Genomic DNA, 9381 nt, shown 5'->3' on the forward strand with positions numbered 1-9381 from the left:
TTTTCACCATCAACAAAGAGTTTGCTTATATTCTTTGGCTCAGCACGCACACTACTCCAAAGCTGTGCTTTCCGCACGATTCCACTAAAACCCAGATAGGATTAGTCAGCGCAGAAACAGAAGCTGCAGGAATCCTCAATGGAATTTGCTTCTTGATTTAACAGCAGTCCAACAAATACCAAATGCAGTAGAAGCCAGAAAGATCTTGCATCCAATGCCTGGATTATGCCGAGCTGTTGATCTGCACACAAGGGGTTAGTGGCGAGGAGGGGATCGGTGGTTACAATGGTCTTAACTTAACGAGGAATCATCAGCAAGGATTCCTACTTTTTTGGCACATTTCTGAAACTTTAGCTCAAAATGAATCTAAGATAAAGAGATGATTATGTTCCTCTTGATGGCCTAGCATCCCCACATATTTGGGGAATGGTCACTGGCGAGGTCTGTGGAGCCCATCTCACTAGGGGGATCCACTTAGGTAAGGGTTCCAGTGCAACAAATTCATAGCCAGGTATCTAAAGGCAAAGAAAAACAGAGGCTGGAAATCTGAAACACAAACATAAAGTGCTGGAAATCCTCAGCAGAACAGACAGAGTTAATATTTCTTGTCAGAGACCTTTCTTCTGTAGGTGTCTATGTTTTAGTAGAAGACTGGTATTAGAATTGGTGCCAATGGTTAGAGAATTCCACCGGGGCGCTGAATGATTGGCAGCCCCGTCAACAGTCTGTCTGTTTTTTCGTCTTTTTAAAAAGATGTTTTAGTGTGTATTAAAAGCCTGTGGAAATGTTTTCCGGTTTGTTTTATGTAGGGGGAGAAGGGAGGGGGAAACTTTTTTTCAGTTTCGTACAGATTCAGATTCAAACTTTATTGTCATTGTGCAGTGTACAGTACAGAGACAACGAAATGCAGTTAGCATCTCCCTAGAAGAGCGACATAGAATATGAGCAATAAATAAATATATTTACGTGCATACAGTCATAGTAGTGCAATTATTTTTTCCTGGATGGGAGGAGTGTCCGGGGGGGGGGGGGGGGTGATTGGCAATCATCGAGGTACAGTGTTGAGTAATGTAACAGCCGCAGGGAAGAAGCTGTTCCTGGACCTGCTGGTCCGGCAACGGAGAGACCTGTAGCGCCTCCCGGATGGTAGGAGGGTAAACAGACTGTGGTTGGGGTGAGAGCAGTCCTTGACGAAGCTGAGCGCCTTTCGCAGACAACGCTTGCTTTGGACAGACTCAATGGAGGGGAGAGAGGAACCGGTGATGCGTTGGGCAATTTTCACCACCCTCTGCAGTGCTTTCCGGTCGGAGACAGAGCAGTTGCCATACCATACTGTGATACAGTTGGTAAGGATGCTCTCGATGGTGCAGCGGTAGAAGTTCACCAGAATCTGAGGAGACAGATGGACCTTCTTTAGTCTCCTCAGGAAGAAGAGACGCTGGTGAGCCTTCTTGACCAGAGTTGAGGTATTGTGGGTCCAAGAGAGGTCATCGGAGATGTTGACCCCCAGGAACTTGAAGCTGGAAACATGTTCCACCTCCGTCCTGTTAATGTGGATGGGGATGTGCGTGCCGCCCCTAGACTTTCTGAAGTCTACAATGAGCTCCTTGGTCTTCTTGGAGTAAAGGGCCACGTTGTTGTCAGCGCACCATGCTGCTAGGAGCTGGACCCCCTCCCTATAGGCCGACTCATCGTTGTTGCTGATGAGGCCAATCACCATTGCGTCATCTGCATACTTGATGATGGTGTTAGTACCATGTACAGGTGTGCAGCCGTAGGTGAAGAGAGAGTAGAGAAGGGGGCTCAGCACACAGCCCTGTGGAACGCCGGTGTTCAGGGTGAGGGTTGAAGAGGTGTGCTTGTCTAACCTAACAGACTGGGGTCTGTTGGTTATAAAGTCCAGTATCCAGTTGCAGAGGGAGGGGTCGATGCCCAGGTCACCGAGTTTGGTGATCAGTTTAGAGGGTATAATGGTGTTGAATGCTGAGCTGTAATCGATGAACAGCATTCTTACGTAAGTGTCTCTGTTGTCGAGGTGGGAGAGGGTGGAGTGAAGTGCCGTTGAGATGGCATCCTCCGTACTCCTGTTCTTGCGGTAGGCGAACTGATAGGGATCCAATGTGGGGGGTAGGCAGCCTTTGAGGTGTGCCAGGACCAGCTTCTCGAAGCACTTGGTGATGATGGGAGTAAGTGCAACTGGGCGGAAGTCGTTGAGGCTTGCCGCAGTGGAGTGTTTTGGCACCGGCACGATGGAGGTGGTTTTAAGGCACGTGGGGACAACTGCTTGGGCAAGTGACAGGTTGAAGATGTCAGTCCAGACGTCTGTCAGCTGCGCAGCACAGGCCCTGAGGACGCGCCCGGGGATGCCGTCAGGGCCAGCAGCCTTACGTGCATTGATCCTGCTCAGTTCCACGTACACGTCGTAAGGGGTGAGTGTGAGGGGCTGGTGATCGGCAGGGAGCACAACCTTGATGGCTGTCTCTAGATTGTTCCTGTCAAAGCGGCCATAAAAGTGGTTAAGCTCCTCAAGGAAGGAGGCGTCGCTGGATGTGGGGGTGGTGTTGGTGGGTCTACAGTCCGTGATGGCCTGGATGCCTTGCCACATGTGTCGGGGGTCGGAGTTGTTGTTGAAATGCTTCTCAATCCTTAGCTTATGGCAGTGCTTGGCCTTCTTGATGCCCCTCTTCAGGTTAGCCCTGGATGAACTGTAGGCTCGGGCATTGCCTGACCTGAAAGCGGTGTCCCATGCTTTCAGCAGTAGCCTGACCTCGCTGTTCATCCATGGCTTTTGATTTGGGAAGATGGTCACCCGTTTGAGAGAGATTACACTGTTGATGGTGGAGTTTATAAAGTCCAGAACAGAGGATGTATAGGAATCAATGTCCGTGTGGGAGTCAAGGGTGGCCTGGGCTGCAAACGCCTTCCAGTCAGTGTTTCCAAAACACTGCTGAAGTGTGGAGTCCGCCTCCTCTGACCAGACTTTAACTGTCCTCACAGTGGAGGACACTACCTTGCCGGAGATGCGATTATTTTCCGGATCGCATCTCCGGTCGCTCTGCAGCCTACTATCGATGGAGCTGGAGGCCTCCTCGGACTGACTTGAGCATGGACTTAACATCGGAGTCGATCCCTTGCCTGGGATCGCTCCAACCGCGGCCTGCGGTCTTTACATTGGGAGCTCGCAGCCTCGGGAGAGGCTAGTCGGGAGCTCCAACAACGCAGAGGCTCGATCAGCCCTGACATGGGGTTCGATAGCCTGGCTTGGGGGAGCTGACATCCTCCCCAATGCAGGAGCTGATCGCCCCGATGCGGAGGGCCCAAAAGGCGCTGGCTACGGGAGTCAAGATCGTCCCGTCAACGGAGGTCTCGAGGCCCCCGACCGCGGAAGGGCAAAGAAGGGAAGAGATTTTAACTTTTTTTTGCCCTTCCATCACAGTGAGGAATGTGGAGGAGTCACGGTGGTGGATGTTTAAGTTAAAATGTATTTTGTGTGTTCCGTTGCTTTTTATATGTATGACTGACTTGGCAAATGAAATTCCTCGTATGTTGCAAAACATACTTGGCCAATAAATTATTATTGTGATTGTGATTGAAAATAGTTTTCAAATGTAGCTGGAGTAAGTCTTAATTTATAAAATTCCTTTTTTTCCACCTGTTGATGGTGAGATACACACACACACAATGCCCTCCATAATGTTTGGAACAAAGACCCATCATTTATTTATTTGCCTCTGTACTCCACAATTTGGGATTTGTAATAGAAAAAATCACATGTGGTTAAAGTGCACATTGTCAGATGTTAATAATGTCCATTGGTGAACTTACTAATAACAAAGGAACTGGCAGGCCAAGGGAGATCTCCACAGCTGATGACAGATGAATTCTCTCTATAATAAAGAAAAATCCCCAAACATCAGTAAGCTCACCAGTGCTCTCTTTCTTCTTAATGATGTTCCAAACAGCTGATTTTGGTCAGCCTAAGCTTTGGCTGATGTCTCTAACAGTTTTAGTCTTGTTTCTCAGTCCCATAATGGCTTCTTTGACTTTCATTGGCTCAACTTTGGTCCTCATGTTGATAAACAGCAATAAAAGTTTCCAAAAGTGAAGGAAAGACTGGAGGAAAGACTAGGTGTTGAGAGCCCTCTTCTATCTGAATTGAGGTAATTAAACACAATTAAACCTGAGCAATTACAAACGCCTGTGAGGCCATGTGTCCCAAACATCATGGTGCCCTGAAATGGAGGGACTATGTATAAACACAGCTGTAATTTCTGCATGGTGAAACTAAAATGTATATAAAAGGCCTTTAATAAAATCTGACAATGTGCACTTTAACCACATTTTTTCTATTACAAATCTCAATTTGTGGAGTAGAGGCAAATAAATAAGTGATGGGTCTTTGTCCAAAACATTATGGAGGGCACTGTACATCTACCCCATGTTATATCAAGCTAATGTTTCGTCCTTTCTCAGTAAAGCTCACTGGATTACCATGCATCCACAGATGAAATAAAAAAATATTCTTGGCTGTACTCTATTCTACATTTGTATCCTCCCTTAATCATTCACTCCACCTCATGCTTGCTGATAGCTCTGCAAATGATCTGGGCTTTGGATGGAAAGCAAACGTTAAAAACTGCATAGTCATAGAATGCTGGAGTAACTCAGTGGGTCAGGCAGATAAAAAGAATGGGTGACGTTTTGGGTGGAGACCCTTCTTCATATTGAAAGTAGGGGGGGTGGGGGGAGAGAAGAGCTGGAGGCAAGAAGACCAGGACCAGTCACAAATGACCACTGTTGGCTTGGGAAGGTGTCAAAAACTTCATTTTTGATTTGACTGAAGGCCTTTTTTGGCCCAACTCCTATATCTTCATGACTTTCTTCTCCTTCCTCTGCTCAGTGGCATGGTCTTCAGTGAGTTTCTCTGTAATTGTCACAATGATATCTTTCATCTTCATTCTCTCCCACTAAAGAAATTATCATTTCCAATCCTTTGGTAGACAAAAATGCTGGAGAAACTCAGCGGGTGATGCAGCATCTATGGAGCGAAGGAATAGGTAACATTTCGGATCGAGACCCTTCTTCAGACTGAAATTCAGTCGATTTTTCCTGCATTTGCAGTTCTTTCTTAAACATTTCCAATCCTTTGATCATTTTAGTCCTAGTTTACTCCTCCTCACCAGCTCCTCAAGAGGGCTTTCTGAAGCAGTAAAGCAACTTTTCAAAGACTCTTTGACTATGATGCAGATATCCTGATGCTGATAAAAAGACAAACACTTTGGGGACTGTCTTCTTCTGGTGTAATCTTTTTCATTTGAGATCATTAGAAAGGCAGTCAAGAAACTATGGAAAAGGAGTTATTAACTAAACCACTAATAGCACTTAATAATAAGCTTTAGAAAGTGATGAGGAAGTGGAGAATTAAACGGCATGTGTGGTGCCCACTGTTGATTATAAAAATTGCTACAAAGATAATTCAGAAAATAGCGCATGATAAAATAATAGAGAAAATAGTGGATTTAAAAGCAAAAGGCCAAAAACTTTTTTTAAATTGATTTATAAAAACTGTAAGTGTATTATCAAAAAATCAAAATGATGAACAAAAGTGTATGCTTTGGACCTGGTATAAAACCAGAATGAAGATTAATATGTAGACCACTGAAGAGTCCTGTTAATCTCAAAGATGCTGAGACTGGATCGACTAGTCTACAATGATCAATGTTGTTTTATGACTCAATGTGCTGGATATTACCCTCGCATTTTGCCAAGGGAATACCTCGCTTTAACTTTATGAGAAAAACTCCAGATTTGCCTGAAAATTATTTGTTTTTGGTTCAAAGCTTGCACATATTAATGGAGTTTCACATAAAATTCAATTTAATTGTTTATTATTTATCTGCATGAGACTAAAGCGTTAACTAAAAGAGAAACAGGAGCTTTCTTCAAGCACAATAAAAAGCATTGAATACAAATTTCAAAATCAAACAATGACACATCATGGCTCAAATTTCCAAAATGCTGTTATTTTTCTATTTAAGATGTAGTGGATTCTTTTTGCCAGCCACCATTCTCGTAGTGCTGTGCTGTTGGGGACTTTTTTTTTTTCTATCTTCCCACTTTCTTGGATTGGCTTTTCATTTTGCTTGCCTCTTTTTTTCTATCAGCAACATCAAGGAAATGACAACTACAAGTTTTATTCATTACTTAATGTGAAATTCGGTCTCCTCTGGTATGACCTTGTTTACTTGCTACTCCAAGCCACAGTCTCCACTTCCTGGAACTGTTTACTTATAAGGACGGTGTGAACCCGTGTGGGCCCTGAACTGAAACCTGGAATTCTTAAAGCATTTTTAAAAGAGTTTAGTCTGTAAAGTCTACGGAAGAAAGTAACACAAATTCCTCAGCATTTATAGAGTGTAGATTTGTTTTAAATAGTTGGATGAAAGGTTTGTAAATGAAAGTACTTTTTGAATTTCTTTTATTAACAATAAAATAATTGAGATATTTATTTAAAAGATCATTCTTGCCGTGATTTTTTTTGTTCTAACCATGGAGAAGGTTATAGGTAGAAACAGGAACAGCAGATACTGGTGTACACAAAAGGAGACAAAGTGCTGGAATAACTCAGCAGGTCAGGCAGCATTCAAGGAACTGGCAGAGGCTGCCTACCCCAGCGCTTTGTGTCCAAGAGGGTTATGGGGTTTGGTGGAGGATATCAAAGAGGGTAACTGTGCATGCTAATTAACCGAGATGCAAGTTCACATAACCAGGGCACATAAATAAATGTGTTTGTCAGATTCTTGGTATCACCACTTTAACCATACCACTTTAAGGCAATGGGTTGCCAACATCACCATGGCAACACAGAGTGACAATCAATATACAGCAAAATTATTATCGTTGGATTTATACTGAACAAATTGAAACAGCCATTGTTAAAGTAGGTACAAAGTACAATAGATGTTTGTTCTGGATTCAGGCCTTTTCGTCATCTCCAGTGCTGACACACATAAGTTCCATTCTACAAAGACCCTGTGAATACTATTAATTCACAGTCCATCATCTTAAAGCCAGGCATCACTATAATATCTGTTAGATTGCAATACTACCATACTGAACTTGTTACACATATCCACATATAACAAAACTACAATGTTGTTTGATGCTCATATCTCTGATTCTTTATCTTAGAAGTTATTAAACTTCTGATAGTGGAAACTAACCTTGCTATGTGTATTGATCAGGGAGACGAAATGTTGGATTCATGCACGGTGTGTGTTGACAGAGTAAACTTAAACTGAACTGAGCAACAAGTGCAAACATGCAAGAGAGCACGGGATTGCAGATGTGACTTATATATAGGTACTGTGCAAATTTTTAATTATTTACTGAATTTTCAGTGTTATTTTTGCTGCTCAATAATAGAAATTTAATTCTGTTGACATGGGTGGGCTTCAGATGGCAGTTTGCTATTTCAACAATGGAGTTATTTTGAAAGTTAATTAAGGATAGGTCTAATTCAAATTACAAGTGAAAAGAGATGTCCTCATGTATGGCCTTTATAATGTGGCTGAGACAGCAAGAAAATGTAGACAATAGGCAATAGGTGCAGGTGTTGGCCATTCAGCCCTTCAAGCCAGCACCGCCATTCAATGTGATCATGGCTGATCATCCACAATCAGTACACCGTTCCTGCTTTCTCTCCATATCCCTTAACTCTGCTATTCCTGAGAGCTCTATCTAACTCTCTCTTGAAAGCAGCCTCCACTGCCCTCTGAGGCAGAGAATTCCATACACTCACAACTCTCTGTGAGAAAAGTGTTTCCTTGTCTCCGTTCTAAATGGCTTACCCCTTATTCTTAAACTACGCCCCTGGTTCTGGACTCCCCGAACATCATCAGATGGGGCTCGAACACTTAACATTAGATATCCTTATTTGTAGCTTAATCTCTTTAATCTTAGAAAAGGCAACACAGGGTGTACAAATTTGTTTTTAGAAAATGTTGGGCTTGAAATGCAAGTTATCCTGATCTCCTTGATTCCTTTTGGCAATATCCATTTCCACATTTATACAATAACACTCAGCGCTACTTTTTGCCCTCTGGCGTTTTGGTATGTTAGGTTTCTTAGTTTGTGTTGACATTGATTTCAGCTGACAAGATATAATGGGAATATTATAAGACTATAAGAGCAAGGTGACGTGCCTCAATGACTATCGACCAGTGGCACTAACGTCGGTGGTGATGAAGTGCTTTGAGAGGTTGATCATGGCGCAAATCAACTCGTATCTCGAAAAAAACCTGGACCCACTGCAGTTCGCTTACCTCCACAATAGATCAACGGTGGATGCGATCTCGCTGGCTCTCCATTCCGCTCTGGACCATTTGGACAACAAAAACTCACCGTCTGAAGAAGGGTTTCGGCCCAAAACGTTGCCTATTTCCTTCGCTTCATAGTTGCTGCTGCACCCCGCTGAGTTTCTTCAGCACTTTTGTCTACCTACTAAAACTCATATGTCAGGCTGTTATTCATTGACTACAGCTCGGCATTTAACACAATCATCCCCTCCAAGCTGGTTACCAAACTCTCAGAACTGGGTCTCTGTGCATTCCTCTGCAATTGAATCCTCGACTTCCTCATTCACAGACCACAGTCTGTCCGTATTGGTGGAAATGTGTCAGCCTCGATAACAATCAGCACGAGAGCACCTCAAGGGTGCGTGCTCAGCCCCCTGCGGTACTCACTCTATACTCATGACTGCGTAGCCGGTCATAGTGCAAACTCCATCATCAAGTTCGCTGACGACACCACTATTGTGGGACGTATCACTGATGGAGATGAGTCAGAGTATAGAAGTGAGATCAATAGGTTGACCAAATGGTGCCAGCACAATAACTTGGCTCTCAACACCATCAAAACCAAGGAACTGATTGTGGACTTTGGAAGGGGTAGTATGGGGACCCATAGTCCCATTTATATCAACGGGTCGATGGTGGAGAGGGTCAAGAGCTTCAAATTCCTGGGCGTGCATATCTCTGAAGATCCCTCCTGGTCAGAGAACACGGATGCAATTATAAAGAAAGCACATCAGCGCCTCTACTTCCTGAGAAGATTACGGAGAGTCGATATGTCAAGGAGGACTCTCTCGAACTTCTACAGGTGCACAGTAGAGAGCATGCTGACCGGTTGCATCGTGGTTCGGCAACCTGAGCGCCCAGGAGCGTAAAAGACTGCAAAAAGTTGTAAACACTGCCCAGTCCAGCATCGGCTCTGACCTCCCCACCAGAGAGGATCTATCACAGTCGTTGCCTCAAAAAGGGTGCCAGCATCATCAAAGACCCATACCATCCTGGCCACTCACTCATCTCCCCGCTGACTTCA

Source organism: Amblyraja radiata, chromosome 9 (assembly GCF_010909765.2).
Source record: "Amblyraja radiata isolate CabotCenter1 chromosome 9, sAmbRad1.1.pri, whole genome shotgun sequence".
NCBI classification, from domain to species: Eukaryota; Metazoa; Chordata; class Chondrichthyes; order Rajiformes; family Rajidae; genus Amblyraja; species Amblyraja radiata.